Genomic DNA, 22,655 nt, shown 5'->3' on the forward strand with positions numbered 1-22,655 from the left:
GACTGAAGCAGACTCTCCCACACCCTGACAAAGGCCCTAAATCATGTGTCTTTTTCTTCATCATCTCTCTGGGCCCCGATAGCAGCACACTGAAATGTGCCCATCTCAACCCCAGGAGGAAATCTCCTTGTGAGTTCAAAGTCGTCCATCCACACTCAGATAATGTTTTCGGCTGGGAATTTTGGGGCAGGCTCACTGTCAAGAAAAGGACAGTGTGTAGACTTCATGGACTTGGGGAACCTGAGTTTTGCTGAAGGCCCATTTCTACAAGACACTGCCATGTCTCTGGTTTCTCTGTGTGTCAGATCCTCCCCCATAGGGTAGGAGCAATAACAGTTCCCCAGAGGAGGGAAAGACGAGGGGCAAAAATTGCTTCTCTGGGAAATCTTGGATTTTGCATTCACAGGTTCACTACAAATACTTTGTGCTATCTTTCTGCATAGCCCAAGGTCTTCCTGATCCTATTTAGCTGCCCGTGTTTGCAATACATCTGTTTCTGTGGCCAGTGCCGTGCAAGGGAATGATATGGTCAGCACTGTGTCCTGGGACATTTGCCCTTCAGCTCATTCCCTGTCAAAGCTGGCATCTGTTAGTCTCTGATATAAGTTGACTGCAAGGTTCAACCTCCCAACTCTGACTCCTTAACCATCTTTTAGTCCTGCCTCTAGAAATCGGTATGATGCTCTTCCCTGGCAAACCATCCCACCATCCACCTGAAAGCTCTCTGAGAAATGAGCTGGGAGGGCTCGATGCCCATCCACCTGGGCAGGTGCCCACGTCATTCAAACAACCTTCAGAACTGGCCCCAAAACTTCAGGCGAAGAAAGAGAGAATTAAAGGAAAAGCTTGCTGTGGCTTTAGCCACTATTCTAGGCTCTTTGGGGTATATTCATTGAGCAAAATCCTGGCTCCAGGGGATTAGGTTGCAAACCCACCCTTGTCATGCATTGAAGCAGGATTTTACTTTGTTTCTTTGAATTTCGTGAAGATAGGTAGCCAGCGACAGTAATACAACAGAAGTGCTCAAAACAGTACAATATCTCAGCCCTTCACTTTGGGCTTGCAGAAATGCTGGGTGCGAACATAGGATAAATAAGAATCTCCTTCTTGTTGATTTTTTTTCCTACTTGTATTATAAATTAGGGCTATACACTTGCTGCTCCTCCTTCTTGGCCACTGCAGCCGCACTCCACGCTGCCATTCTCACCTTCATTGTCCTTTCTAGCTCATGCGGTAAAAGAGGTCCCCAGCCACTGCTGATCCAAATGCTTCGGTGAGCCTTTTTTCCAGGGCTTCAGGATTTAAGGTTCTGCTTTAGCTAATCTCTTTTCAAGCTTCTAAGACCTTGTATGTTTTGCAAGATAGGAGTATTCAGAAAATATGCCTTTTGCCACCAGCTAGCCAAGCAAGGTCACAGCTCATAATAACTTTGAGCGTACTGCTGTCATCAGGCTGGGAGACTCGGAGATGCACTGAGCCTTTCTAAGGAGACCAAAAGGATCACTATCATCTTGAGGAAAGCTCTGCAGTGTGAGAAAACCTAGTTCTCTCCCCCTTCCCTTCAGCCCTGAAAGGTGACAAGTCCTTCATGGTGCTTTACATTGCCTGTACTCAGATGCAGTCATGTCAGTGATGGCAAGTACAAGGCAGAGAAGTTGTATCATTTGCACTCGCTCCTTTTTTTCCCAGTTTAAACTTCCAGCAGCTGATGGCATTTTGTATATTTTGCCTGAGGTGTCCTGAGACCTGCCGTGTGATGAGAAGATGCTACAAACCCTCCTGTTTTCTGACACACACACCGTTTTTAATGAGGAAAATAAAACACAAAAATTGGCATTATGTGAATCGTAGCTGGGGTGACAGCTTTGCACCTGGCCGTACCTGCATCGCGTTAGACACGTTAGAAGAAGCCTGACTCTTACTAATGAGCGGGCAGAGAGATGGTAAAAAAAAAAAAACCCCAACCAAAAAAACCTAGTGCTGAAAATGTTCCAAGAAAGACCATTTCATAAGCTGCAGGCCCCAATCATATTCGGTAAGCGTGCACAGCTACACTAAGGTGTCCCATTGCTCCCTGCGCTTTTGTCTGCAAAAACTCCTCTCTCCTAGGATGGAGTAACTGGCACCCTGCCTAGAAAGGCCAGACCCAGATTTATTCACTCTAACAGGAGCCCATGCCCACTGCCTTTGGGAGGCTGAGCACAGGGGAGCTCTGTTTGTGGCTTTTTTTGGGTCCGATAGGCAATGCCTTTCCAGATCCACAGGAAGGCGGCCTTGTTTGAGCAAATAACAAGCATTTGGAAGAGACTTTTAAGCTAGAATCTAGTCTTCTGGCTCTACCTAACCTGAAAATGGGGAGATGTGATAGCCATAGCCTGGTTAGTAAAATCCTTGCCTTGCCAGTGATCGGGATCCTACAGACGTGACCCAGAGTTCTGCTGATCGCACTGCACAAAGCAGCCCGAGCGGAGAGCCGGTCATGCTGCTGCCTGCCATGGGCTCCTGCTCACCTTCTCTTCTGCAGGACCTGGGAGCAAGGAGAGTCCTGACATGCATTTGGTGCTGGTGTTTTCAGCCCTTTTTTGATGTACAAACCCCTAAAATCATTCTGGTGTCAATGCAGATCCCTGCATAGCAATTTTAAGCTGATTGATGAGAAGTCCTTTTTTTTTCCCCAGATACCTCTAATGCACCCTACTTCAGAAAAACTCTGGTGTCACATGCTGAAAAATTCTCCCCTAGGACAAATCCCATGACATGTCACTGCCACCCTGCCCTGTTTTATGTCACCTTCCTGTGCTGTGATGTCAAAACTGATGAGTTAGTTAAAGTAGTTGACCCTAAGACAGGGGCATAATCTCCCCCCTGGGCGAAAGGTGGGGACGGGTGCTTCAGGAGGGACAGGAGGTGGCTGTGGGTAGGAGATGGATGTTCAAGTCTTCCACTGCCACAGGCTTTGGAAAAATCCTTCCGCGTCTCAGTTCTCCATCCGGACTGCGCCAGCAGGGTCCGGGGACGGTATGATGTCGCAAGGTGCTTAGACACTAGACTGATGGGGATTAGTGGTTTGGGCAGGCAGGGAGCCTCGGCCAGGTCTGGGCTCCTGAAGGTTTTGGCATGTTGGAGAGCTGGAGAAGGGGATGCAACTGCTGCTGGCCACCTTTTCAGGAGAGCTGGTTGAGAGACCAGCCCAGGCGTGTTCCTGTGAGAGATGCTGAGAGCTGAAATCTGGACGATGTCTGTGAAAACCCGGTGACCCACAGCCAAGCCCTGAGCTGGTGTGAAAGTGTGGCCCAAAGCTGGGGTGTGAATGGGTGCAGGCTGAGCCCTGGCCCGGGGACCTCAGCAATTACTAATAATATAATTACTAATAATAAAGTAAAAGAAATAAACTACATGGTCTGGCACAGTATGCTCCCCTCTGGAAACCCTTAAGGCACATACAGTCTAGCCATTTCCATCAGTCCCCGGCCTTTTTCTTGGAGGAGGTGGGATCACTGGACTCCTGCCTAGCTTCGGCCATGATCGGTATGTCCGAGCATACATCTGTCTCTCTGCCTGCATGCGCCCATGCACGCATTAACCACCAGCACTGCTTCCACCCAGCCCTCAGGGGCCAGCGTCTAAAACACGGATCCTGCACCAGGCAGGGTTGGGGTGGCCAGGTTTGGGGTGCCACTTGCACCTCGGGTTTCTCCTAACCATGAGAGCATCGGCGTATTTAATAACATCTTGATGATTGGATGGGGTGTTTAATTTAGCGGCGTGGCGCCGGCTGCTGCTGACGGAGCTGTGCCCAGCAGATTTACACCTGTTGCACTGGAGTGGCAGCTCAGCTCTCCTCACTCCCGTCCTCAAAACCTTCCCCCTCCCCTGCCTGGACCGTGACGCCTGCCGGGGCGCAGCTGGGAAGCGATGGGATGAGCTCACTGTGCCACCAGGAACCTCATTCCTTTCGGATGATGAGCCGGACAAGCTTAGCGCACTCCTTAATTTTGTAAGGGGACAGAAAGGATTTGCTGCTCTTGAATTTCTGCTCCATTTTGACCTCCCTTTTCTCTAACTGGACTTTGTACAGTCTGGGACAGCCCTGAATCTCTCTAAAAAGTCTGTTGGTACCTGTCAGGCCCTTGCATTTCTGGGGTGAATAACTTTCCAGGCAGTACTGATGTCTTACAGGCAGTCCTTTATGCATGCTCTGGGCATGCCTTTTTTTTTTTTTTAATGCCAGGCAATTTTTTAATTCAAATTTTTCTATGTGAATAAGTCCTACTGGCAGCAAACCCACCATGGATAATGGTATATGTGGCTGGGATACAATTACACAGCGTTCCCAAGAATTCAGAAGTAACTCAGCTATCCCCTTCCCTCAGATCATTAAGTCAGCCTAGATACCAGGAGATCTGAGAAGTGTCTTGCTTGTGATATTTTCCCTGGCATGGCAGCTTCTGCGTGCCTGTGCTCAAGCTTTTACGTGCAGTCACAAAAGAGGAAAAGCTTCTCTATTAAAGCTTCTCTGTTTGAAAATGGAAACTGAAATGCTTGAGTAATAGCATGAAACCTGCCATCAGAAGGACCTAAAAATCACAAACTGTATGATGATGTGGTGGAAGTTAGCAAAGGCACGGAGACCTCGCCTCACTCCTTAGGGATGGCCAAAAACTGCTGTTGCAGCTGATGGTGGGAAGAACCACGTCTCTGCCTTGCTGAAAACGAGCTGCTACCTGCAAGTCAGGGTGGCTAGCAGCTTTTTTGGCCAGAAGGAATATTTCACAGGTCCTTTTGAATCTTTTTGCACCTCTCCTTGGAAATTGTCACCCACGCTTGAAGAGACACTGGCTTGTGTTGCTGAAGAGTCTCCTCATCCTGGGACAGAGCATTTCTGACCCTCATGAGGCAGGAGCTATTGGCTGTGTCTGCTGTGGGAGGCTGGGAAGTGGAGGCTGATGCTCTATGGGGTGAGGCTGAATGCTCAGAGGAGCCCTGCTAGAAGGAAGAGACCCCAGCAGCAGCCTCCTGCACCAGCCCTGTCCTGGGATTAAAAAAAAAAAACCAGCCCAGCACACCCAAAAACATGCAGCCAGCACTTTCCTGGAGAAAAAGCAGTAGCTGTGTCTCTCCAAGCCCGGGACCAGCAGGGTGTTGTGCCAGAGCATGGCTTTGAATTTCTTTCTAACCTGAGATTTCTAGCTAAGCACCACCTGGCAGCACCCCTGAGCTGCAGCCTGAGCCGTGGCTTCCATAAAGGGCTGCCGGGTTCGCTTGTATTTATAACGCTTGCCTCTGCTGCGGCGTGCCAGCTTGCAGAGGTCAGCTCTTCCCCGGACACGGGGAGTCATTCCACACGGTGTGCTCTTGTTTCCATCCCCGTGCGCCAAGGAGCCTCCCACTCGCCGGCAGACCGGACCTGGGGGTGGCCGGGTGGGGGGAAAGAGGATGGGGCAAAGAGGGTGCACAGGAGATATGGTGCCTGGTTTCTAGTGTAAACTCCGGGAGGTGTGTGGCTTTCGCTAGTGGTGCAAGGAAAGCGTGAGCTGCTACAACCCAGTGGGAGACAGGCTGTCTGCAGGCAGGTGAAGAGTCTTCTTCTTCAGGTGCATTTTAGTCGGCACGGTGGGTAAGGAGGATCTCAAAAACCAGGGCATGGCTCCTGCACTGGATATAGGCTTGGACCCTTCTCCTCTGAGTTCGTCAAAGATGACTTTGGAGTTACTTGTACAGCTGGCAGCCGTACACTCCAAGCAGAGTTGTACCAAAGAGAAGATTAGACCATCAGATGGCAGCCTGTGGCCAACATCCAGATATTCCTCATGGTTCGACAGGGAGAGCAAACTATGACATTGCTCTCAGCCGGTCCCTTACTGAGTGCCGTGGTCCTAGTGAAGGCTGGAGACCCCTGAATGGGAGGTATTTGGGTGGGTGGGAGATACAAGTCAGCTTGGAGGGTGTGACAGTTTTTAGGTAAGAATCGAGGTTGTACATTGATGGTGTTCTTCGTCCTCTTCTGTCTCAGAGCACGTGCATGGTGTCATGAACCAGGACTGCAAACTTGGGTCTTTCACTGCACGTCGTGGCTGTGCGTAGCATCCACACGCTGAAGGCTGTAACTAAGCTCCACAAAGCTCCCCAGATTAGCAGGTGTGGATATACATGGCAGGGATGGAGTAATTTGAGCTGGAGTTACTGTTAGTGCAGTTAGGCAAATGTCATATGTGAAAAGAGGATCTAAAATGATCTAGCACAGCAGTTTGTGTTCCGTTCTTACCAGCCAGTAGCAAGAAACAAAGGTAGCTTTAAATTAGCAAATATAACCATTCTTCCTTGGTCAAGATCTTTTTCTTGACTTTTTTTTTTTTCTTCCTTCTTTATTTTCTGTGTGGTTTTGGTGGTTTTTTTTTTCTTTCTTTCCATTTCAATCTAGTACAGAGGAAAAGTTTCCCAGGAGGATTACAGCGCTTTCCTTATGCTATCTGGGACATTTTGACAAGATACAAATGCCTGCCTTGCCATAAAGTGACATTTTCTGGACTACTTACATTACTATTTTGTCTGAGTTAAAGCTTGCAGATTTATGAACACAATGCCTTTTTAAAGACCAATTTCAGGCTGCAGTCATTTCTGGATCACTATTTCATTTGCAAGTAGCAGATTTTCAGGGTTTAAACAGGCAATTCAATATTTAAGGCTAGTCTTGTGAAGACGTGAAACTTCTATTGTTTTGCTGCTCCTACAGTTTGTTCTGATCACTATTTGTCCAGATTAGACCAACAAAGCAGAGATTTAGGCAGCTAAATGAATGAGGACAGGGCCTGATTCAGTGATGCAATTAATATTTTTCAAATCTGCTGAAGACCCCAAGTACTTAAGTAAGTCCTTTTGACTTCCATGTGTTGTGATCATACACAGAACTATGTGGCTGAACAGCACAATTTATGCTGACGGCTTGAATCCAAATAACTGCACATGCCAAAAAAGGGAAGGCTACCTAAGAATTATCTCAGGCAGACCCTCAATGACATTAATTGAAGTGTTAATTGAAAAATATCCACCTAAAACTCTCCAGTGGCAGAAAGCACAGATCCTGTAACATAAAGGACTTTACAATTGTGTTTTAATTTGACAGAACTGTTCTGATAAAACAGTGAAAGTATTTCTTTCGACATTTTTAATGGCAATATTTTTATTTTTTATCCAAAATTTCCTTCCTGTACTTAACCTCTGTCTCAGATGAGAGCTGGATGACCACTGCTTGAGTGTCAGGCCCTAAACCCCCCCGTTCACTGGAAGCATTGTGAAGGAAACCTGGTGAGCCTGGTACCCAGGGAGAGGGTGCAGGAGCAACCAAACCTGCCCACAATCCTCAGACCCTGAGAGACTTCACTTATGGAACTCTCGTGAACCAAACACTATGACCAGCTGCTATCTCTAGCTACCCAGTGACAGTAGGTTGGCCTTTTTTTTTTGCCTGTAAATTACTGGACACAGGTGGGGAATTTATTAGCATGAGTAAAATTAGGAAGCAGCACTCCATCCGCCACCCCGCTGATGCTGACATGCTGCGAGGTGTTGACCTTCTATGAAGTGTTAGCCTGTACAGCCCTGAACCCAGCCGAAAACACTTAGGTCTGTGCTTAATTTTGCAACCCATTAGGTCTGCCCTTGTGCTAGAAGTTAAGCATGTGGGTCACTGTTTTCCTGGATCAGAGCCCAACTCCTGAAGGTCCTTCAAGATTTAGATAGATAGAGCTTCTTAAATAATGCGGTGCAATTAATATAATGGGATTCTGCGCTCTTTTCTATTAGTGGCTGATTTGTGATGGGTAGGCTGGGCCGAGTCAGAAGCATACATCCAGGCATCAACAGTTCCTCGCAAATTGTCAGCTACATACGCATCAGTAATTTCTAATTAGCGAAGTCTCTTCTGGGGTAGCTGATCAAGGCTGTCCCTTCTCGCAGACCCAGGGCCCACTTGCAGAGGTCTAAATGAGGACCCAAACTCTGAAGCCCCAAAGTGACTTTGCTTTAGCTTGGCGTTGTCAGAAGAGCGAGAGCAGCTGCTGCAGGGTGACCAGGTCATCAGACTGAGCTGGTGGCTCTCGAGTCTCCTGGGCGGTGGGATATAGCCCCCCGTGTCACCTGCACGGTGGTGTGCCTCCACTGCAGGAGGCAGATCGCTCCATCTCCTCCGACACAGGCAAAGTAGGTGATGGGATGACCACGTCCTCCGAGTGAGCTTGCCTTCTTGCTCCCTGCAGCCTGCTGTCCCTGACTTCTCTGCTCTTGCCCCATTCTTAAAGTCCCACAGGGTCTGCTTCCTTAAACAGGAAAACGGCAAACAAATCTCTCCCACTCGCATTCCCAGAGCCCGGAGGAGCGCGGCTCGGAGAGCAGACATCCACGCTGCCCGGTGCTGCACAAACACAGGACAGAGAGTAAGGCAGCCATAACTTCTCCAGTTGCCACAGTAAGTGGCGAGGGACACAGCGAGTGTTCCTGGCCAGCGCACGCACGGACACCGATTTCTCACGGGGCGACGCAGGCAAACCCCTCCTTCGTGAAGACGTCTGTCCGGGCGCACGTTTCCGAGCGGAGCCCGTCGCCTCAAGTAAGAGCGGAGCTCGCCGTGCAGCGAGGCGATAACCCGGCTTCATACCTCCGCCTGGCCGCTGTCCCTCACGAAGCCCGCGGGCCTTATTTCACATTTTTGAGACCCTCACCTTTTCCCATCGGTTTCAGAGAACCGCCCAACCCTTCCGAAAGTTCTCGGCACACCCTGCGCAGGCAGCTGTTACCCACGCAGCATCCCCTTCGCAAATCCCTGCTGAACAAAGCGACGCCGTCCATTTATTTATTTTATTTTTGGGGGGGCCTTCCCGCCTTTCCAGCAACGGGGCGGCCTCGTCCCCACGGAGGGCGCCGGCCGCCCCCGCCGGCCGCTAGGTGGCGCCGCCGCTCCGCGCGTGGCGCTGCCTGCTTCCCGCCCTGCGCCGTGTGGTAGTTGGTTTTTTTTTTTAAAACCGGCGGTTTTTCGGAGGTGCGGGCTCCAATGCGTTACCTCACAAACAGCGTTTGCACAGCCGACGGAGAGGCCGCAGCGTGAGGAGAGGTGGCTGAGAGTCAGAGGACCACGGAGGTGACCGCTAGTGTGAAATTCCGGGCTTGGCTGTTTGTAAAACCTAAGATTACCCCCCCTCCCCTCCCTCCCCGCCTTCCCTCAGCCCCAGAAGTTGCAGAAGCCGTGCTCCATGGCGGTGTGCCGATTTACCTCAGCTAAATCTTGTGATTTAAAGACGCTCGTGTAACTTTGAGGGCTACAGTTTTTGAACAGGTGGGGACGGGTCTACTGGGCTTTAAAAAGCATGATAAACCCTCCTCCAGAGGTTGAATCCAGCAGCGAGGCAGGCCCTTACCTTTCCCAGGGTGGGATATTGCAGCACTCTTCCAGCACTGACGGAACCTTCCGGCACTGACGGAACCGAGGTTACTCGGCCAGTGGGACTCGGGTTTAGCCTCGTCTGCTGGGCCCACGCTTCATGCCGACTCAGACAGCCTGGCATCGCTCCCCCTTTTTGTAACCCGGAGAGAGGAGAAAGTCGGGGTGAACCGGAGGAGCGAGCAAGCGGCGGGGTTTTTGGGCAGCTCTCCGTGAGCCCCCGGGGCGCAGATGGTGTTATTTCCACCCCCCCCCGGGGCCGCAGGGTGCCCGCAGCTATGCTGGTGTGCAGCTGAGCAGGGGTTTGGGATTTGCATGTGCCCTTTTGCAGGCCAGGCGCTGGCTATTTGAATGACAATGGGGCGAGGGGCAGGTTAGGTGGAAAGATGTTTCTCTGTCTGCATGGGCTACTGCTGGCAGCTGCAGGCCAGCAGCCATCCTCGCCTCCCCTATCAATATCCTTTCCCCTGAGCTGGAAGGACTAAGGGATAATTTAGTCTTTATGCTAGTTTGGACTTTGCCTGATTACCAGCTGAGCCTGATTACACAGGCCTTGCCGTCCCTTCTGGGAAATCGTCCAGACAGCGCGGAGGGGCTGCTGCTCCTCCTGCCAGCGCTGCCACTGCCGAGCCCTCTTATTTCATTTTGGATTGCAAGATGGGCTGCTTGTTCTCTCCGCTGTCCTCCCTGCGCACCCACCATCTGAGACCAAAGGACCAAGTTTTTCTTGAGGACCCTGAATCACATTCACACACAAGGCTTGAATGCAAATGCGTAGAGTGAGCTGAGCTGTTGTGACTACTGATGACGTGGAGCTGGGCCCTGGAGCAAGGAGGGAGGTGGAGCCCATCTTCAGGTGGGCCTCCTTACCTATCCCAGTTTCCCTTTTCTTTCACAGCTTGGCACCTAAGCCGCAGTCTGTGCCATAGCTGCGCTGGGTGTCTTGGTTTTCCTTGTAACTGGGAGCAAGAGTGAGCTGTCAGGTAGAAACTGGTTCAAGCAGCAAAGCTGAAAAGCCATTCAAGCTGAACATCCCAGCTTCAGCTATTTCAGTGACAACAGAATGAGTGGCAGGCCGGGCAGAGTTGAAGTACTAGGAACTGGCAGCAACTAGCAGTTGCAGTCCCGCAGCCAGCCCATCCTCCCCCATCAATAGGGGACTGCCACTTAGGAGCACTTGGATCAGCCAGACACAAGATTCAGATCTCCATCCATATCAGCAGTTCTGCAGAGTTCAGATGAAGGGAAGTTTTGGCTTTGGACTTGTGCAATTTTCAAAGCTAATTAACATATGGAGTTTTACTTGCTGTCTCCAGCCCCTTTGTATTAGCTGTGATCCAAGTTTAAACACTGTAGATGGAGTAGGATGGTCATGGTCCCACATTCATTTGGAGGAGAATTATGCAGGGAGATGGAGGGAAATAATGCAAAACTACAGCCAGGATCAGTTTAAAAGCATCCCTGCACAGCTGAGGTATTTCTGGAGCAGCCTGTGTTGCATGTAGGAGTTATCACAACTTCTGAAGCTCAATGAAAACACTTGACCCTTGACTTGAACTGAGACCTCTGGCTATTGATCCCAGGAAAACTTAGGAGAGAGGGCAGTCGCATTCTGCCTGCAGTGGCTCTGGCTCCCGAATGGTTCTGCCTGTTTTTAGGAGCTGTCGCACTGAACTCTCCCTCCAGCCTCTCCGCATCGTCTCCACAGCATGTGGGTGACTAGGACTGTATGAGAGTTTGGCTCATCATCTTTGGAGCTCCCTTTGAAATAAGTGTAGGCTGCTGTTATATTCCCTAGTAGTCTCTCTTCACCAGAGTACAAGCCCAGCTCCTACAACCTTTTCTCATAGCTTATATGCTCCAGGCCCCTCACCATCTCAGTTGATGCTTCCAAGTTTTTCAACATCTCTTTGGAACTGGGGGTCCAAACAGGACAAAATATCTAGGTGCAGCCTCACCAGCGCTGAGCAGATTGGGATAATAATTTCTCTTGATCCACTGGCCACCTTCTTCCTAATGTAGTCCAGAATGTGGATGGCATTATTTGCAATGAGGAGACTCTGCTTGGCCTCCACTTGTAATCCCTCGGTCCTTTTCAGCTGAGTATAAACAGGTAATCTACACTGATAGATCATATAGGCCCAAGGAGCGCTCCTGTTAGCATTGGTGGGCCGCCCCACTGCTAGCTGGCATTTGGGATTTGGCCCCCTGAGCCCCATTGGTGGTGGTACCCTGGGCGTTTGTCCATTTTCTGTTCCAGGCATCTGAAAAGATGTGAGAGCTGGGGTACAGCAGGGCGCATACAGCTGCTGACCCAAGCAAGTGTCAAAGGATGGAGCTCAAGCAGTGGTTTTCTGGTGACACCAGGACACAGCCTGACACAGGCTGATCTCTCCCATGGCACTGCAGCCTCAGGTAGCACAGTGCTATCCTGCGCTCTGAGGCACAGGTGGTCTGAAAGAGATTCCCTGGTACATGACAGAGCAAAACATCATATGCAATTTTGTGACAACTTTATTGGGCCAAAGAGCTGTCTTTCATCATCCTGTTTCCAAGCTTGGCTAGTAGCAGCTGCGTAGGGAAAAGGTATAGCTACTAGGAGGAGGATCACTTTGTACCTATCAGGCTTACCTTTACAGCTTTGGGACATTTTGGAAATACCCACAGAGAGGAGTTTGACCAATCTTTCTATGACCCAGCATAACTGAAGCAGGATGAGTCGCAGCCCAAGCTGTTTGCTGTCTTTGCAGCTGCACTGTGAGCTCCTTTTGCTGGTACACAGGCACTTTTCCCCCCATAAGTAATGTAAAGGTGGAACATCTCCAAGTTATTGAAATGCTCTGTTTCAGTATTTCGTTTTCAAGCAGCTTGTCACTTAGGCTTTTTTTTAAGGTAAAGCAAAATATTTTCATTGATCTGAAAGTCATTTCCTTGCAAAGAGTTTTTGTTAGATGTGAAACTTCAAATTCCAGGCTGCTTTTCTGGTATGGGGTGAAAGCAAGAGTTGAATTTGTAGAATTGCCTCTGCCAAAAAGACAGAGGAAATCTAAGGAACCTTGATACTCCTAGACTTCAGCTGACCCTTCGGATTGTTAAGTTTTTCTTTTTCTGGATTGTTGGGGTTTTTTATTTTCTTCCCTTGTAAACAGGTTGTAATGGTCTGGCTGAAAGCATTCCCATTTCTTGCTGGGAAAAGTGAAAGCTGCTGAGCCATATTGTGTTTGCCAAGCCCAAACTTCGAGTGTTTTCCTTTGAAAAGCTTGGGGGCCTGTGTTCCTTGGTTGGCTGACGGGGTTTTTAAGAGCAGGATCTATTTTCTCTTCCTGATGCCATGCAGATGCGCTAATGGGCAAAGTGTCAGCCTAGAGATAGTGATGTTGTTCTTATAGGCTGCTGAAATTGGTGGCTGGTGGTTTGGTCTCTTCTGCTAACCATTGCCTGCCTAAAGTACTGTGCAATTAAAGCTGATGTTCATTGCTTGTGAGGTGTGGGCAGACCTTAGGAGGAATGTTGCTAACTGTAGGTATGGGTCCTGGGCTGGGAGCACTGGGAGGTGTGCTGCAGAGATATAGGGGTTTCTCCTGAACTTTGTACCAAGCGATGTGTCCTGGCCCTGGCTCCTACTTGTGCTGCCTTCACTGACAGTGATCCGAGGAGTGCTGTGCTGGGCCGGCTTGCTGCCTGTTCGGGCCCATCAAGGTTTATTAACTGTGCTCTGCACCACACTGAAGTGATGCTGCTTCAGGACACAAGCTGTGCTTCAGCTAATAAAAGCAGTGGGGCCTGAGGTGGTTTGCCATGGAGCTAGCGTCGGAGCCTCCACCTTCATGGTATAGCTCACATGCAACCTGGACCCACTGCCCGCAGAGCCGCCTGTAAGCCTTTAGCTTGCTCTGTGCCAGTCCATGGTTGGGTAGCAGGGGGGCTGCATTTGGGTTCTGCCCCTGCTGCTCTTATTTGTGGAAACTGGGCAACCATGCATGGAAAAAAGTCGGCAGAGGGTGCCTTGCCAGCTGCTTGTCTGCTGGCAATAACCTGAAGCACACGTGTCGGTGCAATGGTGTTCAAAGGAGGTGTGCGGCTATGGAAACCTGCCTGTGCATGCCCAGAGAGCATGTGAGAGCTTGCGAGCAGAGGTACTAATGCTTCTCTGCCTTGGCCCTCCTGTGATCTTTCTGCAAACAGCCCTGCGGGGAGAACCACTTCATTTTCTGGTCTGCGTTCCCTACGCTTGCAATACCTGGGGAAAAAATGATAGCTCTCTTTTCTTGAGACTACATGTCAAATGCCCGGGGCTGTAATGAAATATGGATCTACCTGATGCTGGACATAATACACGGGTGTTTCCTTATACACTTGAGGAAAGAGCCTGCCATGTCTCCAGCTCACTGCAGCCTACTGCGGCTGGAGGAGAGCCACTCTCGAGCTTCACTTACCTTGTTAGCTGACAGCTAAATAAAGATATGGTGTTCGTTAGGGTATAGCGAGGCTCCCAGGGAAATATGATCAAATACAAAGGTCAGTCAGGGGCTTTAACCAAGGACCCTATTTGGGGAATTGGTTCCTGACTCTACTCGCTTTCGCCAGTGCTTGTTTTGGAGCCGCCAAGAGCCCGTCGTGCTTCTGATCTGGGGGCTCCTTGTTAAGCAGCTGCAGATGTCTGGCACGTCTTCCCTTCAGGCCTGACCCAGTTAGAGCTGGGGAGGGCAGGTGAACACAAATGGAGCCAGAGCTGACCTGGAGAGGAAGGAGGAGGCAGCGAGACCTGAGTTGCCCAAAAACCCTTTCCACGCTGCGGTGAGGGTTGCCAGCTGGGAAGGGGAGCAGGAGATGCTCTGTATCTGGAAGAGCTTACTGTGCTTGGGCAGAGACCCGCTCTTCCGTGGCTCCAAGCATGGTCTGAGCCCGGCATGCGGTTGTGGTACAGTGGCTTAATGAGTTGCCATGTGCCAGCTGTGCCGCGGTAGCCATCTGTGCGTGTCCCGCACACATGATGGATGCGTGGGGTGCTGAGGAACCCACCTCACCTCCCCGTCTTCGCAAGCTAGTTCAAGCGGCTTTGGGTTTGTCACAGGCTGCGGGTGGTCACCTCTGCTCAGCTGCCGCGAGGTGGTGAGCCACCAGGCTGCAGAGCTTGGAGCGGCTTCTCCTTCTCCAAAGTGAGGAGTCAAGCTTTGCTAGAAGGAGCTGTTGCCCCACATGCTGCCCATGCAGGCATTTGCTGCCACAGGACATCACTGAGGCCAACAACGAATCAAAGCATCAAATATTTGTTTAAATAGTGATTCTAAGAGTTCTATCAGTAAATATGGACAAGCATGCAAGAGCCGTGATGGAAACAGAAGAATTCAGCTTTGAAGTGTTACAGTCTACCCTAGCCGCAGAGTTTGTGAGGTGATGTTCTCAAGGGACAGGTAGTCCATCATGGCTGAGAGCAGGTTTTTGAGCACCTTTTCCAGAAGAAGCAGCCTTGGCCCTTGCCAGGAGGCTGGGCTGGTTGAACGTCATCCCTGGTCTGGCAGGTTTGGCCTGAAACCTCTTCACATAGCTCACATCAGACCAAGACACACCAAATGCTCCCAGCTCAGCTTTTAGGCTGACTTGATGACAATCTTTCTTTTAAAACAGCCTCAACACCACATCGGTTGAAGGTTATATTTTAAATTGTGCAGCTGAATAAAAAGGAAATGACCTATGAGGGCTTTTGAAAAAAAAAAATATTTTTAATTAGTTGGTGAGGAGTCATCCTTGGTAAATGCCTAGTAGCTGGCTCAATGTGGGTCTTCTGTCTGCCTTTGTGTGTGGGTACATATGGTCTCACTGGATGTGTATGGAGTGGAATCAGTCCTGTTCTGTAGGTCCCCTGTGCTCAGGTTTGTGTTTGTGTACTGGGAGCGTTAATGAGAACAGACTGCCTTTCTTTCCCTTCGTTCCCCAATCCCATCTGTTCAAACAAAAGGCTGAAAGGGAGAGAGAGCCGAGACCCTGCTGGTCAAGAGGGGATGGATAATAACACATATCCTTGGGCTACATTTCAGCACATGCAACCCTTTCAAGCTGTGCTAAAGCTTTTATTCAGGCAAGAGAAAGAACAACCAATATAAAATAAGTTTTTTTTCTCTTCTTTTTAAAAAAGCTGCATCAGGCCTGAAGGATGCTACATTCCGTTCTATCCCTCTAACATTTTATAAAGCTGGATTATCAAAAAAGAGTCTAAAACAGCACTGATTATATATTTGTGTGTGTACAGACAGAGCACGGTACTGGGCTAGAGTGAGCGACATATGCAGAGGGGCCAGGGATGGCTTAGAAAGTCAATTTTCACTGTGTTTGCACATGGTAACAGTTCCAGATTCGTGTAATTAACTATACATCAAAAGGGTGTGAAGGAAGATATATTCCTCTCCACCTTGGGGATTTGATGGGTACTTTGCAATTCATGGTTAACCCCCCATTCACGTATTTGTCATTATGGTCGTGCCAAACAACTCATCTGAAGATCAAAACAGCTTTCTCGGGGACTGTTACAGCGAGAGCAGCACAAGAGATGGCACCTCAAATCCCAAAGCGGGTGCCGAGCGGCAGAGAGGGATGCAGCCCTGGATGGCGGCGCTGGTGCTCAGCCCTCTGCCAGCCGTTCCAGGGACGTCGTAATGGTTTACGGGAGAAAAATGGTCTCAAATGCCATTAGTTTAATGCTTCATAATGTCGTTGTGTCTGTTTTAAATGCAATCACTGAGCTCAGGGGACACCCAGGACTAAAATAAAAAGGAGGAAAAGAGCTTCCAGAAATATAGCGATGGAAGGGGAGGCAGGGGAATCTTTGGCAAGTGAAGAAATGAGATTCACTGACTCTTTTCCATTGAGCAGGTAGCACATGAGTAATCAGTGTAGGACTGTTAAAGGGATATTCACCATGAGAACTGATTGCACCCAGGTTGCAATAAACACAGCAAAGTAATAGCATCAGTTTTGGGGAGGAGCAGAGAGATGTGCAAAACACAAGAACTGGTCCTGGCCAAGATTTTCAGAAACAGTCATTTCAAGCAAGATTTCTAGCTCTGCCTCGTTTTCAGAAGTGGCACACAACAGATCCCACTGAATGTGTCCATCATCCCCTACCAATCCAGCAAGTTTATTGACGTGCATGCAGGTGCCTAACTCCGGGGTGCCTGACTCCCACTGGCTCAAAGAGAGGGAGCCAGAAAAAAGAAACAGATCAAAAACAGTGAACAAGCTGAAGCTGACCTGTTCTCGCCAACAGAAATGCAAATAAAGACACTTAAAAAGCAACGAGTACAAGCAGTGGTTATGCTCATGTAAGCTTTAGAAATCTAAGTGTCTCATATCTCGTTTCAGTCACACAGGTGGAGCTGTTTCCTTATGGATGAAATCCTCCCTTGGTTGGCATCTACCACTCCAAGCCAGGCAGGTACGTGCTCCTTTCAGACAGGAGTTGTTCGGTTCCAGCAGTCATCAGTTATTCTTCTCCACGGCAGGATTAAACAAGGTATGGGGATTGTAGGACTGGCCGGCACTGCTCCTTTGTGTCCCTTGCCTTTTGAATCCTAGCAATCGGAAGCAACCTGCTTCTGTGCATCAATGCCGGGGGCTAATCTAATGTAGAAAATTTGCATGAGCAGCACATCCCCTCTCCTCTCTACACCTCTTCTCCCAGGAGATCCATCTCACAGGTAGAGTGCACGCTATGGCCTCTCTCTTGCCAATCACTAGAAAGCAGACCCCTTGAGCCTGGCCTAACAGCACACTATTGATATATTAGCAGGACATGCCTCTGCTGAATTCATCCATCAAGCAACCGCAAGAGGTGATTTCTAGGGATTAATGCGCCAGTGGGTGTATGCAGAGGTTGAAAGGAGAAGGGATCACGGTAGTAGCTGGTTTACTGAAAAGACAGAAAAATGAGTGTGGCAGAAATAGGGCCCTTAGTGTTGCAGACAGGTACAGATCAATAGGTGGTTGCTTTCAGCTCTTCTATTTGCTTTCTGCAATAGCTTTTCGTAGAAAACAAGAAAACGCAGGTTTTGACAACGCTTTCTACAAGGCTGGTTACATTATAAGAATCTGTTCCCAAAGTCTTATAACCTAGCCAAATGTGACCCTTGAGGTTGAGATCTGCCGTGGTGGATGTCTCTGGTGGTTTGGATTGGGGGAGCTGAGTTTAATCTGAAGCAGTTCAAAAGCAGTTTCCCGGAATGAGGCTAGAGAAAAAGAAACAGATGCATCTGTAGTTTAAAATTGACTCGCACTGCCTTTCTTTGAGAAGCTCTAAAGCTTCTGTGGAGCAGAGACTAGACATTTGGCTTGAAAGGGCTTCTACTGCGGGGGATATGACTTCTGTCATATCCTGAAAAACTGTCCCAGTTTAGCCAGATTGTGAGCCTCCAAAGAAAACCAGAGTAAATCTCATTTGCACTTGCCCAACAGAGTGTTGTCAGAGTTTAACAGCCAAACTGTCTGTCCATCCTTGACATGCATGACCACTGCGTGACCCATCCCTATGGAGCAAAGGAGGGTGCAGCCCTGACCTGAGTTTTCCTTGCGATGTGCTTAACCATGTGGGTCTGCTTTGGTCCTGGGAACCACAAGATAGAACATGAAGCACGGATTGTGGGAATACAGCTGAGAGGCACACACAGGAAAGTTTCTTTTGCATTTCACCAATGGCCAAAACTGTAGCTGGATAGACCTACAGCATCAGGAGTCACTGAGCAAGGAGAAAAATCAATTAAGTAGATATTTGCCGTCACAGGTGAAATAGATAAAATTCTTCCTTTAGTTCCTAATGTGAAACAAATAAACAAATAAATAAAGGGAATATTTTTCACTGCAAGCCATCAGAGACATTTTTTGTAATCCCCAAATATATTACCTGAATGTGTTGTATTAGCAGGCTTCCAGCACAAGGCTTTAGAAAAACAGTGCTCACTGGCATGTGTTCAACACCCTTTCTGAGAAACATCCTGTCCTTTAACTGTCATTCAGGCTGTGTTTCACATCTTACCCCCCTCCCAGGAAAACAGCAGCAAGGCTGGTGGTATAAAGATACCTAGGTCTGCAGAGGTGATATTTGGATATGGGGGACAACAGAAGAATAGCATGAGTGGTGTCTTGGAGCAACTTTGGAAAAAGCTGGAGTTTCCAGCTGAACAAGCAAAACTGTACATGTCTTATGATGGAAATGATGTGCCTGAAAGAGAAGTTAACACAGCCAGGTAGGCAAGAAAAATATGTTCAAAGGGATACATCAAAGGTATTCAGGAAGTGAAAAAAATCAAAGAGAAGAGCCAAAGGTGTTCGTGCTGGCATCAGAAGGCCACTGGCATCAAGGAAGCTGATGAAGCTTGTCAAATATCTAGAGATAAGTAACAGAAATAGTAGGATTACCATGATCGAAACAGTAAGATTGCCACGAATGAAATATGAACAGAAATATGGGTCTGTGTGAAACCACAAGGAGAAAAAATAGAGCAAGGGTTGAAAGGCTGGTCGGTATTGAGCATAAAGGGTATGACTGACAGCAATCAAACTTGTAGACATTGAGGAAGATGCTGTTTGTATCAGGCCTGGACTTCAACAGGGCCCCAGCACAGATATCTCCTCAGCAGATATGGGCTCTGATAAACAGGAGGATGGCAGCAAGGTTACAGCACATTGAATGTGCTGTTGATCTTCCTGTTATCCCAAAAGGAAGGCAGGCAAATGACCATGAGATGCCCAAAATGAGAAATCAGAGGTGTTGGGCACCAACCATGCCTAAGGCTTATGGAGGCTGAAGTGAACAAGACTCTGAAGCAAAAACTCATCCCGTAAATACTGCTGATTCTGAAAAGTTATAAAGGACCCATTCCAAAACCAGTTAATCATCAGCAATCAAGAGAATTCCATGAGCACGGAAGCAATTTTTCCTGGATGCAGTATACCTGACACCAAAATATCTGTAATCCTCAATCTCTTGGATTGGCTACTAAAGTACTTACTGAAGAAAGACACAGACCCAGATTCGGAGCGATGCTCAGCACTGTTACAGTTCAGAGTGGTACCACAACAGTGTGGGTTGTCACATGGTCAACAGGAAACTGAAGAACAAGAAAAATCCTGACAAAAACGTGAGGAATCAGAGTCCCTGGGGACTCTAACATACAAAAAGCCAAGATAAGACAAATAATATGTGGTTCAGGGACCCAAGAGTTGCTATTATGCATTCTTATGATAGGAAGCAAAGTTGCAAATGGTGGGATTAGCCCTACCACCATGGAAGACTGTTGTCAAATAGACTTGTCAGATAGATGCATACAATGAAGAAATAAGGAGTGCCTTCTCACAGCACCAGTAAAAATGAAGCTGGAGTGAGGCAGCCAACTTTTTTGGAAGGGCCTCAGACACAGACAGCAGAATCATGATGAGACAGTTGACGTAACATGACCACAGCGAGCAAACTTACTGCTGCTTACCAGCCGTGCTGCTGCTCACCAGCCGTGCTGCTGCTCTCTCAAAGGAGACATTAAGACAAAACAGGCTCAGCATTTGTCAACTCAGCATAGTTGGACCAGTTAATCCAGAGATTAACTGGCTATTTCTACTTTTTGGAGGTATTTATTCAAAGTTCTGTGCTGCAGGGATGTCAAGCATGGATCCTGTTGTATGGTGAACCATATCAGTTAACTGGCTTTTGGGACAAGCAGGCAAGAACAGCTGTGGTGCAGTACATATGGAGACTCTCATCATACTGTACTATCCAATCCAGGAGTGGGTGATGGTGACCTCCTTGCTTCTGAGTACTTGCTGAAGGGTGCAGGCTTTTACTCATACTCAGTAATTAGAGAGAGTTTCTGCTCTCATAACTCAGTAGCCAGCAATAAAACAGAGGCTAACCCACAGCTCTGGATCAAAACAGCCTGGGATGTTGAACTGGTTGAAAGCTGGCTCCTAGTTTGGTGGATGGATCTAATAACACCTTAACAAGCTGACTGACTACAGATGGGCAAACACAGTCCTGCTCAGCTCCCTTTCTCTGCTTCAGATGTCACTGTTAGAGACAGTGATTAGATCCCCACGCGGCTACTCTCAAACAGTAAGAGCCAGTTCTTGTTTCTCCAGAGGCACATACCAGAGTAGCTCAGTCACCTCATGGGACTGAGCAAGCACCTGTGTTAGCCAAGGGTTTATATGCCTCTCATGGTGGGATGGAGCTAGGTGGGACTGGTCAGCTTCAGAGACAGGGTGGGACCGGGCAGGCTGCGAATTCTCCCGCTGGGCAGGTCAGGTCCTTGTACTGCTGACAGAGCGTTTGCAGTCTAAACACGTAAAGGGTGGAAAAGAGAAGCATATGTTGTCTCCCAGGAGGATGTGAGACACGGAGAAATACCAGACTGGCTGTGAGATTCAGAGATTCAGAGAAATGGCTTTGCTGGTGTCAGTCAAGCCAGAAGCTGCAACTCTTAGAGAAACTCAAGGAGCCACCATGCAAAGTAAGAAGGAGCCAATCTGTTGTGGACAATTCTCTGAGTGTGACAGTGGTGTAACTTTCACTTGACAGAAATTTCCCTGCTGAAGATGCTATTGTTTTCAATGCAATTATCTTTTACAAGGTTCCTCCAATCCACCTAATCATCTATATCTTAATGTGCTTTTCCTTTCTACATTGTCACGTAAAATCCATTTCCTTTCAATTTACTTCAGATCTATCTGCATCCAGATTACTGCAACTTGGACGCATGGTAATTAAATGCGGTTTGTCTAAGTAGAAAGGCAATGAATGCTATTACGGCTTGTTTATGCTAGCAAGCAATGCAGGTTTCTCTGTGCCATCCTGCCAGTATGGCTTAACCCTACCCTAGAGAGACTGTGTTTTAGGCCATATGCAAGCTTCACCATGCATTTAGTCCTTGGGCCATCTTCTGAGATAGATTGCTGATGAATGCCCCTTGGGTTTCAGATTCTGAGACTTTGAAATATTCATCCCACTAGGATCTGCCTCAGTAGTTCATTTTGTGCTGGCTCTCACCTGAACCTCTATTTCTGATGGAAATATTTAAGAGGCTACTGACACCATCTGCATGGTTAAAAAGGGGGTTCTACCCTTTGGCTACAATGCAGCCTTGTGCTAAATCCCTGTGCAACTGATGGGACTCGACCCTGGCCTTGGCTCCTCATAACACTATGCACTGTGGGAGCTTGTAAATCTGTACTCTAAATCCTGTTTCATATAGTGCTTTCACCTTTTGGATGCTACCGAGAAGCAAGTTGTTTGGTAGCAAGAGTCCTGGATGTCTTGAAATGATACAGAGGAGGTATTATGAGTGTGTGTAGGTCAAGCATGCTCTGTAAACCCACCATTGAGAGCTGCTTTAAGAGTGATTCAAGAAAAGGTCAGGTGAGGTAAATTCACCTTTACAGAGTAAGGTTCAAACCTTGGATACTGTTACAAGGTGAATGGAATAGGGAAGTCTTGCACTGATTTACTTTGTACGTGGAAGCTACTTCATGGGTTAGGAAATCTGGTAGTTCTTCTCAAGAAATCCTTTGGCATTGATGAGCTTTGTCTGGGGAGCCCAGGACTGGGAGAGCCACGGGGGCTGCTCTGCAGGTTTTTTAAGATACTTTCTTTGAAAGCCATGCTTTCTCTGATATAGGCTGAACCAGAGAGTGTAGACTTTGAGACAGTCATATGACTATGTACAGGAAAGTGATTTTTGCCTTTAAAGATAATTTCTGAATCTCTGGATCCTTTTTATGTTCTGTTTCCCCATCAAGAAATCAGGGATGAGCATCCCCAAACCACTTTTGGAGACCCCATGCCTAGCTGAGCAGCAAGACCTGGCTCATATTGGAGATGGTCTCTGGCCACAAAATTTAGGCTGGTCTGTTTGTGCTGGGATTGTCTGAATAACTACATATGGTGTCTGAGACTGCTTGTCTGTCTGAGACACCTCTGAATGCCTAAGAACCCCCAATGGGATGAGCTTAGAAGATGATCAACCATTCCCCCCATAGTTCATGTACTCCCCTGTTCTCACTCCTCCATGTCACCATTTTAACCTCCCCTTCCTTTCCTCTTCCTTGTTTCTTTCTCCTTTCTGCAGCTTGAATCTAAAGTATGTGAAATTTTCGTAGGTTTTGATAACCAGGATGGCTGAATCTAAACTCTCAAGCCTCTCATCAGTCCTGTCTTCTTTTAAACGCTTCGCTAGATTAGTTT

The 22,655-nt window shown here is 48.2% G+C and overlaps 1 long non-coding RNA gene across 1 annotated transcript in view; it reads left to right on the forward strand.

The window, feature by feature from the left end:
• The window catches only part of LOC128144851 (uncharacterized), a 48,183-nt gene that overhangs the window by 21,993 nt on the left and 3,535 nt on the right, over positions 1 to 22,655 (forward strand). The window contains exon 2 of the long non-coding RNA XR_008236230.1: positions 16,801 to 16,943. This is a non-coding gene — a long non-coding RNA (uncharacterized LOC128144851). The remainder of the gene's footprint in view (positions 1 to 16,800; positions 16,944 to 22,655) is intronic.

This window comes from Harpia harpyja, chromosome 8, assembly GCF_026419915.1.
Source record: "Harpia harpyja isolate bHarHar1 chromosome 8, bHarHar1 primary haplotype, whole genome shotgun sequence".
NCBI lineage: Eukaryota > Metazoa > Chordata > Aves > Accipitriformes > Accipitridae > Harpia > Harpia harpyja.